This window comes from Sebastes umbrosus, chromosome 1 (genome assembly GCF_015220745.1).
Source record: "Sebastes umbrosus isolate fSebUmb1 chromosome 1, fSebUmb1.pri, whole genome shotgun sequence".
NCBI classification, from domain to species: domain Eukaryota; kingdom Metazoa; phylum Chordata; class Actinopteri; order Perciformes; family Sebastidae; genus Sebastes; species Sebastes umbrosus.
In genome coordinates this window covers 39,981,331-39,992,489 of record NC_051269.1, presented here as the reverse complement: position 1 = coordinate 39,992,489, position 11,159 = coordinate 39,981,331, and positions in this window count along the sequence as shown.

Below are 11,159 nucleotides of genomic sequence, written 5' to 3'. Positions count from 1 at the left end.
TCATAATCAAGCATAACCTCACTTTTTTTTTATTCACTTCTTTTTCTAGGTCATATCTAACCCCAAACACCCTCACAGATATGAGGTATGTGGGACAAAGTCTTATCAAATGAGGCAGGCCTGTAGCCTGATGCGTATCTGTTAAAAGATCCTAGAAAGGAAGAAAAACACAACGTTGGGTTTCTCCCTTGTCTTACAACACTGTAGTAACTCATTTGTAAATGTCTCTTTTGATAAATAATAATCTTTCTCGCTCACATCAGGGGCGGAGCCAGACGCTGTAAACATTCGGGGCTCAGCCCAAAAATAGAGGGTGTCCAGGGGCATCCTCCTCCGGGGAGATTTTTCCCTTTTACGGCAGCTATATGCTCTTTATTTCAAGCCATTGAATGCCTAAAAAACTGCACATCATTTGGGAAAAAGATGATACTTGTAAGAAAAAAAAATCCTCCTGTAGGGCCTACATCCTGTTTTCAATCCAATATCACGTCACAGTGTGTAATAGACCCGTTGGTCCACCAGAAGAAAGCGTGTCAGTGTCACGTTTGCCTGAATATTACACGTCTGTATGAAGGTGCAGTACCAACAGGGGGCAACAAAACCACTCGCTTGGGTTTAGGAAAAACATCATGGTCGGCTTAAAAATAAGTACATAAACTAAACAACGTAACATCAGTACGGAAAACACATGACAAACGTCACTAATGCAACTTGCAAAACAAAACACCGGTCTCCATCACCGGTCTCCTGGTCGGAAGTCCTGTGTTTGTTGGACCCATCAACCTCCCCTACCACCCACCATAAGCAGTCTTCCTCACTTTTTATTCTACGTCACTAGTTCTGAGCGCGGCATATTCACACGGGTGCATTTACATTGAAGTCAGTACAGACTACATGGCACGCCTAAAGCAAGAAAAGCGTTCTTATTACACGCTTTTGCCTTCAATGCGTCATTCACACGTCTTTCTGTGCGACTGGGCTGCCTTTTTTATACATAATTGTTCTCCAACCGTCTTCCTCATTCTGAAAGCATAACACAGCAAATGTTGAGAATGACAAATTTTCACACCTGCCACCTAAAAAGATGCAAAAATCATCTGATGTTACTATTTTAAGTTACATAAAGTACATAGGTAGGGTAGGAATTTGGCGTGAACAGCATTTCTAATCTTGAAACCTATACTGTTTTGTCTTTTTCCCCAGTAATAGAACTTCTGCTCCATTCATTAACCCGGCCAGGAAATGACACAAAGTTGAAGGTATCATAAAAACCAAAAAGATTCATGGCTTTTGATTAATGATTTGGGTCTGGAGTCCCAGAAGCCACCACCCTGCTGCGCCCCTGGCTCACATCTATTTGGATTCAGGAGTGCTCTTCTCTCAGCTGGACTCATTCAAGTACGTTGCTCATGCTTTGGTTCTTGAGAAAACTCAGAGACCACCCACAGGACCAAGAGAGCTATTTGCATATGCCAAGTTTCCTTGAAAGAGGAACAACTGCATTCCTTTAATAATACATGAATTTTCAGCTCGTTCTCATTCTGACCTCGTCACGGACGCTTGGTAAGTTTTTAATACACTGGGTAACCCCTGGCGTTACTTAGGTTTAGGCAACAAAACTACTTAGTTAGGTTTAGTAAAAGATTGTGGTCTGGGTTAAAATAAGTGTATATTACATAGGCTAGTTAACATGCTTACTACGGCTGTCAAAATTAACGCCATAATAAACAAATTAGTTTTAACGAAATTAACTTCTTTTATGCATTAACTTGTGATTTATAAGTTGTAGAGGGCTCAGCCGGAAGATACTGGTATCACATGAAACTATAAGACCGAAGGAATCCGTTGGTACCAACCATGTCATACTAGCTCGTCGGGAAGGAGGCTAAATAACGCTCTAAACTTACACAGATTTTGGGCACAGAAAAACTAGCATGGCCATTTTCAAAGACGTCCATTGAGACCTCTGACCTCAAGATCTGTGAATGAAAATGGGTTCTATGGGTACCCACGAGTCTCCCCTTTACAGACATGCCCACTTTATGATAATCACATGCAGTTTGGGGCAAGTCATAGTCAAGTCAGCACACTGACACACTGACAGCTGTTGTTGCCTGTCGGGCTGCAGTTTGCCATGTTATGATTTGAGCATGTTGTTTTATGCTAAATGCAGTACCTGTGAGGGTTTCTGGACAATATTTGTCTTTGTTTTGTGTTGTTAAATGATTTCCAGTAATAAATATATATATATATATATATATACACACATTTGCATAAAGGAAACATATATGCCATCGTCACATGTTGATAAGAGTACAACTAGTACTTTACAAATCTCCCTTTAAGGTACATTTTGAACAGATAAAAAATGCGTGATTAATTTGTGATTAATCACAATGAACTATGGACCATCATGTGATTAATCGTGATTAAACAGTTGACGCATTGTTTCGCATGGGAAACAAACAGCGGTCTCCAGGGTGAAAGTCCTGTGTTTGTATGACCCATTGATCCAGACCTCCTCCCTAGGGGGACTTTGTATATTTATAGAATATCTATCTCTTTGCAGAAATATGAAGGTGCTGTAATGAATTTCATAAAGACAGAAAAAACAACTATGATTGAGGTTGCAGTGACACCATGAAGTACAGTAAAGTCACTATGACCTCACTCTTGAATGCCATAGGTACAGTAAGTCCCTAAATTGCTTCCACATAGACTCGTACCACCCAATATTCCCATTACAGTGAATAAAGAACATGCAGTAAGTGCAGTTTTCCCACCAACAACACAAGCTACCATTGCTCTAAAAGTCACATCACCATCATTCATCTCTTTCTCTGACCATTCAATAGAAAAAAAGGTGCTCCCTTCATTAAGCCGGATTGCCTGAAAGGATCAATATTTGCCTCTAATATTGACAGGGTATGCGGGGGCAGGAGGTCAAACGGGTCCATAACCTCTCTGCATTTCCACCTTAATCAATAAACTGATTCTACTAACACCTGTGAATCCGTCGGTATTCACTGATTCCAGCCCGCAGTACATGGACTGTCGCGACCGCAGGGTGAGTGAACGCTGAACCAAGGACATTTACATAATCACACAGGCCGTCAGAGCTAAAGAAGTGCAGTGTATCAGCAGGATATCTATGTGTCGGTGAAGGAGAGTCTCAGTGAGGTTCGGCTTAAAATGTGTCAAAAGCTTTAAAGAGATGATATCCAGCAGCTTTGACAGGTCATTGCTACACTGCATCATTCCTTCCTCAACAGGAGCTCGTTCTGAAGCTCCGACCATCATTCAGCACTTTCTTCTTGATGTATCCATTTAATGCTGAATCATGACTTCCGCAACTTATAGGCTACATCCACACTATCTCCGTTCAGACGAGCGTTTAAGGGCCGTTTCAGAGTTCATCTCCGTCCATACTACCACGCATATATATCACATGACCATTCACGAACACTAGGCATGCGCGTACCGGTGTAAACAGGAAGCAGCGCTTGACACTGGGAATTGATGAAAAGCGCTCAATTAATAGCTTGCCTTCTGTGCATGTAGGCAGTAGTATCATTATAAAATACAGAATTTAACTGCACAAAAGATGTTAGCATAGACAACAAGGTCAGCAATGCTTGTCACTTGTTATCCATGTTGAAATTAACCCACTGGTGGTCGAGGCTGATTTGTTTTCTTCCAGAAAAGGTTCACGTGATGGGGCGTGACGAATCAGGGAAGGACTCGTCATGACTGATAAGACCCAATGAAGAAGTGAACTTGGGTGTCTGTGTCATCGTTTTCAAAGGTCTCTGTTTCTACCCATCCAGACTAAAACACAACCCTGGAGTTCAAAATTAAGACGGGGTCAGCAGCGTTTTCAAACGTCTCCGTTTTAGGGGCGTGAAAACAACGGAGGAGTGTGGACACTAGACTTAAACTTAGCAAAAGTTATACGTGTTAAACAGGGATGTCAATTGATTAAAATATTTAATCTCAACTAATCGTGATTGATCATGGACAATCATGTGATTGATGAAAAATTAATCACACATCATTTATCTGTTCAAAATGTACCTTAAAGTGAGATTTGTCAAGTATTTAATCCTCTTATCAACATGGGAGTTTGCAAATATGCTTGCTTTATACAAACGTATGTATATAAAATTTACTGGAAATCAATTAACAACACAAAACAATGACACATATTGTCCAGAAACCCTCACAGGTACTGCATTTAGCATAATTAATATGCTCAAATCATAACATGGCAAACTGCAGCCCAAAAGGCAACAACAGCTGTCAGTGTGTCAGTGTGCTGACTTGACTATGACTTGCCCCAAACTGCATGTTATTATCATAAAGTGGGCATGTCTGTAAAGGGGAGACTCGTGGGTACCCATAGAACCCATTTTCATTCACATATCTGGAGGTCAGAGGTCAAGGGAACCATTTGAAAATGACCATGACAGTTTTTTCTCGTCAAAATTGTGCATAAGTTTGGAGCGTTATTTAGCCTCCTTCCCAACAAGCTAGTATGACATGTCTTTTTAGTTTCATAGGATGTCAATATCTTCACTCTAGTTTTAAAACTGAACCTGCTACAACCTCCGAAAGATCATTTGGGTTAATGCGTTAAAGAAATTAGTGGCGTTAAAACAAATTTGCATTAACATGCATATTATCGCGTTAACTTTGACAGCCCTAGTTTTAAACAAAAAGCTATTAGTGTGGATGTAGCCTTAGACACTTCAGATGAACACAAAGCTATTTTTTTTTTATTCACACACATGTAACACTCTTTGTTTATATCGGTTTCGGCAGCACTTCATTGATTTGCATATTCATTCCCTGGAGGCTTCACAGACCTTAACCGTAACCTAAATGGAGAAACTAAACTTTTTATCTGGAGCTAAATGCAGTTGCAGTTTTATTATGGCCTTAATTAGACGCGCTGTCCAACTTTCAGCTGCTTTAAAGTCCAAAACTGGTCCCAAAAAGTAACACTGTACAGACCACACACAAGTAAACACACACACTAACACAAACACAGCAAAAAGCAATAAACACCCAAACCCCATTTTGGCACTTCCATGATTATTCCAGAGGTGTGACTTTGCAGAGAAGTCGTCTCACTGTGCCATAATTTATTCCCCAAGGAAAGTATTTATATTGATTTCACCTCCCTCATTAACTAGGCCTGTAGTAAATATATTTATGACTCCCTGGGTTTTAGGCACCACATAGCGCCACACCACATCTTGTTAAGGGTTCAGGCTTTCAAACACTGGGGAGATAATGTGTTTATATATCAGAGGATTTGAGTTGTAAAAAGAAGTTGTAAAAAAGTGAGGTTGTTAACACCGTCGTAGAGTGACGGGGCCTCAGCCACAGGTGACTGATAATGAAAAACTTTCAGAATACTTAATGGAAATACAGCATCCTTTGGAAAGTCGTATACTGTAATCTAAGCCTGATCAGAAATATGTTGGTTGAGCTAAAAGAAATAATTAATTTGTCAAGGATTTAAAGGAATATTGTATTTCCTTATTCCTTAACTGCATTGTGAATTATGTTTCGATGGAAAAGTATTTTGTCACTAATTACGCTTGTTTTTGACGTATCACAAATACATTTCTAATGATAGAAGTCCGCAGAAGTCCGCATAGGGATGAGGTCAGGGTGGATGGGTCAAACAAACACAGGACTTTAACTCAGGAGACCGCTATTTGTGTCCCGTGTAAAACCAAAAGTCAACGTTCACTTATTTTAATTTACGTCCGTTTCTTAAATAACGTAACAAACGTAGTCATTTTTGGCCAAACCATGATGTTTTTTAGTAAACTGAGTAGTTTTGTTGCCTAAACCTAACAAAGTGGTTTTGTTGCATTTTTTGTTTTGTTTTGTTTTGTTTCAAACAACAGCATAACCCACGTGTTTAAAACTGTTATGTAAAACTGAAAATTGGTTTAACTCCTGACTTATATGACATCGTTTTGGAGGAAAGAACCGGGATGATATCTCGTTTTAGGTACTAAGAGCCTGCAGTCATGCTAGCCACTCTGTGAGGCTTTGGCTTTGAGCTAAACATCATGCTCTCACTGACAATGCTAACATGCTGATGTTTAGCAGCAGGTTTAATGTTTACTATTTTTCATCATCTTAGTTTAGTGTGCTAACATTTGCTAACAAAGGACGAAGTACAGCTGAGGCTGATGGAGTTTTCATTTTGCAGGTGTTTGGTAATAAACCAAAGTATTACACGATCTGAATTTTGACCTGATGATAGCCCTACATGTAAAGTCAGGTGTTTAGTTTCTATTTGAATGCATTGTTGCTTAAATTGTTAAATTTATGGTTTCATATGCATTTTGTATTTTATTGGTATTATATTGTTTTTAATTCAGTGAATCAGGCTTCTGAGGCTCCATGTCTGCTTGGAATATGTGCTAGTTTGGATGTTCAACGAACCAACGGTTTGTATGATACCTCTGCAGTGTTTAGGCAACAAAACTATGGTTAAGTTTACAGGAATAGATTGTGGTTTGGGTTACAATAACTACGAAAGTGGTGTTACTTAAGTATAAAGGTTATGTAACAAATAAGTCAGCGTTGACTTCTTGTTTTACACAGGACATGAACAGCGGTCTCCTGGGTGAAAGTCTGGTGTTTTTTGACCCACCCATCCACCCCGACATCCTCCTTACACAGACTTTGTCTTTACACTCCGTCACCTGTCTACATTACAGTCAAATTGATTACGTGGGTTATACACCAATTATAAGGCATTGCTTTTCGTAGGCATAGCTACAAACAGTGCATGAGAACAGCCTGAAGTGTTACTGCGGCAGGATGTCTTATATAGCATGTCTCATATATTTGGGAATTAAATAAAGTCACTTGTGAGAGGAAGACCGGTTATAACAGGTTTTACTGTGTCATATCACAGGGTATGTCCCATGACAACAGACGTGCTAATTGGATGATTTTATGTAAAAAGCTGAAAACATTGACATTCTCAACATGTGAACGTGAAAATTACAAGTGAAAAGTGTGAATGTTTAATCATTATTGTTTTTTAAATGTGTGTGTGTGTGTATAATCCTGGGAGAGACGCCGCTAGGTGATAGTAAGCCTCAAGAAAGTTGCCACATTTACAAAATGTTGAGGATTTGAAATCTAAACATGTTTTCAACATCTATTTCCTGTCTACCGGCTCGTGTCTATCTCAGGGTTTCTTTCCATGAAAGTCATGTCTTCACTCTCAGTACCTGAATTACATGCTCAAGTCTGCAATTAATTCAACCTTTGATCCACCATTTTTCCATTATCCCAATATAAGCCTTAATTATAGTGAGAGGGATTTAAGAAGATCTACTCCTTTAAAAAAGAATCAATTTATATGCAAGACCAATGGTAATTAGTGAGAATGTATGGAGGATATCCCTAGTGGACCTGCAAAAGAGCGGATTGATCCTCAATGGCAGTATTAACCGGGGAATTCTCGCAACGCGATGGACTCGATTGATTAAACCATTTATTGCGATTCATTGCAAATGTTTCGCACATTTTTTATCTGTTAAAAATGTGCCTTAAAGGGAGATTTGTCACATATTTAATACTCTTATCAACATGGGAGTGGGCAAATATGCTTGCATTATGCAAATGTAATGTATATATTTATTGTATAAATATTGTCCATTACTGGAAATCAATTAACAACACAAAACAATGACAGATATTGTCCAGAAACCCTCACAGGTACTGCATTTAGAATAAAATATGCTCAAATCATAACATGGCAAACTGCAGCCCAACAGGCAACAACAGCTGTCAGTGTGTCAGTGTGCTGACTTGACTATGACTTGCCCCAAACTGCATGTGATTATCATAAAGCGGGCATGTCTGTAAAGGGGAGACTCGTGGGTACCCATAGAACCCATTTTCATTCACATATCTGGAGGTCAGAGGTCAAGGGACCCCTTTGAAAATGGCCATGCTAGTTTTTCCTCGACTAAAATGCAGCGTGAGTTTGGAGCGTTATTTAACCTCCTTCTCTACAAGCTAGCCTGTCATGGTTGCAGTGATGTAAATATCGACAGTGCACCTTCCTACACCGTGTCCACACTGAATCCCTTATATGCGCTTCTCTTACATCATGTAAACAAACCACGTAGGCTACCTATCAGCTGTGCGCTCGAGATCAGACTGGAGACGTAACCACTTATCTTCCTTCCTTCGTTCTTTTTAAACAGAAAACAGCAGTAGGAAACTTTCAAGGCGAGCGACAGGAATAAATAGTAACAGCTGTGCGTCTGACAAAAGTTCAGCTCAAAATGACGTGCCATGTCGCGCTGCATCACTCACGGCAAGGACATTCCAATAAATAAGAACATGGTTCTTAAGCAGTGTTGTTGATGACTTTGTGGAGCACAAGACCTGTAGGATGAACTTCTAGTGGGTGAGTGCTGGTCTTTTTTTTGTTATTATGGAGTGGAATCTGGGATTTAAATCTATAACACTGTCATTGTTATGTGCACCTATTGTAATCTGTGTCTGTGATTACTATTGGGCCGCTGAGTCCAGGTTAAAATAAGTTAAGTTAGCATTGATAAATGTGGTGCTCTGGCTGCTGTCCGTGGTGCTGATCTGAGGCTGGTTTGCAGTCTCGGAGATGCATGGTGATCCTCTCCATGGTGGCATAGCAATTGTTTGCTTTGCAATTGTCTGGAGTGGTTGTGTGTGTACGTGCGTGTGTGCGCAGGAGCGTGCGCTTGTGTTTGGGGCGAGGGCCCAAGAAAAACATTTGCACCGGGGCCAATCACAATTATGTCACGCTGCTGCATGGTTGGTATCAATGGATTCCTTAGATTTTATAATACCAGTATCTTCACCCTAGCTTTAAAACTGAGCCCGCTACAACCAAAAAATCACAAGTTGTGTTAATGCGTTAAAGAAATGAGTGTTATTATCACATTAACTTTGACATCCCTAAACTGAATGAAACCCACTGATGCTGTGGTTGGTCAGTGAGCTAAGGACACACCTCCTATCATGTACTGAGAGCATCACAGGTTTTGAATCTGACTCTAGACATTGCACCGTGTCATCTCCAATCCCATCTTTTCTGTGCTTGCCATCTCCACGAAGGCCATTGTGAACCGCACTCAAAAGATTCATCCGAGTAGACTGAATGTGTAAGATTGATGCAATTGCTTTTCACTTGAGAGTGCACCAGAGAGTCGTGCAGATAGAAACCAGATGACTGAAAATGGAATTTCTCATTACTGTCTCGCTGATATCTCAGGTTATTTTCTCTCGGAGAACACAACCATTGTGTCTGAAAGCCAGCCGCGAATGAGAGAGCTCACACTTTCAAAGCCCCCCTGTGAAAGCCCCCCCCCTCACACACACACACACCGCCGCCTCAGAACCACAGAGCAGCATATGATATAGACCAGAGCTGTCATCCTGGGCAGCACAGGGTCTCATTACTCAGGCCGTATTTATCCATCCATGCTCAGGAAGTCTGTGTTTATCAGGCCTTTTTATCGATGGCCGTCGGGGGTCATTACTAGGGATGGACAGCGTTTCCTGTGCAGTCATAATTAAGTCATAGCGCTGCAGTCATTCATCAGTAAGGTTATAGTTTGACTGAAAACTGTAAACGCCCTTATGGCCAGCATTTCTAAATAGGGTTTTGCAGAATTTCATGATCACCGGAGCCTCTTTGTCTTTTTTATGACGCCTTGTCAGTGGGGATGTCGTGTTAATTGAGTGGTGTGCAGATACACACACACACTTGCATGATTTGTGGAACCCCGGTGTGTGTGTTTAACAAAACCCTCGTCCTTCCACATATATTAAAATCATTTTGTCATCTCGTACACCCGAGTCATCATGTCCCCAACCCCCGGGGGTTTGGATCAGAGTTATGGGAGTGCTAGCAGGTGGGAGAATTACAGTGGCTTGTGTAATAGTGAGGGCTCAGCATTTTAAAGCTAATTTCAGCATTACTGTCACAGAGATTTCTGCTGATACAATCCTGTGTTTTGACTATTAAAAAAAAAAAAGACAGCATGCACAATATGCAAGACCGGGGAGGTGAAATGGTAGGACACATTCTTGTTAAAGACATACTTGAGATTGTTGTCAACATGCGGAATGGATCAGTGCTTTTACCCTTGCTCTTAATGGATTGAAAAACAACATGGGATGCAAGTGACAAAGTCAACAGAGACCCTCTTCAATTTGTGGCATAAGCAACGAGTAAATGTTGCAGCGAGACAATAAACAGAAAAGACAGTTAAATCTCTATTCATCCCTTGATGGAGGAGAATAACCTTGTTTTATGGGCTGCGCCACAAAGCAGAAAATTAGTTCCTGAAAAAGTCATTAGCAAGTTGCTTGTTTTATAGGGTGACATGCCCTCTTGTGACCAACACTGTGCATTTTTTCCTCCGGAGAAGCTTTTCCTTGACAGATACTTAAACACAGGAGGAGGCTCCGAGTGGAAAAATACTTACAGACACTTTCATACAGTAAATTAGTGCGGTGCTGGTCTGTGAAGGTATTTACTGGAAACAACTGGTTAAACACAAATGTACTGTTATTTGCATAAGCAGGATAACTAATAATTAGTCATTTAAAATCAAAAAGTTAGGGATACAATACATATTATATATATACATAGGATTCAGGGTGTGCACCAGGATTTGTCTGCTCTGAGGTTGTCAAAATTAGATATGCACATGTACTGTACTAAAATCATAATAACACACTTAATGCATAATTTATACAAAAGTCTGCAAAAGTTTTTTTTTTTAAAATATATATTTTTTTTGCCACTTACTTGGCCACATTGTGTTTGAACCCGGTATTTGTGCACAGTTGCAGATAAAGATCAGGCTACACTGATATTATTATTATTATTATCATTATTTTACTATTTGTAGAATTAGATTGTTTCCGACTCGTGTGATCCAAACATTTCCAAAAACTCCAGAAAGTTCAAAAGTCAAAATTTATTGAAAAAGAATTGTTTGGCGTATCCGTCAAGATGTCATCACTTTGTTTATGATGATGAAATTGACACTTTATATTCATTAAATTAAGTTGATTTGATTATAGACTAACTCATTTATTACAATAAATCACTTCAT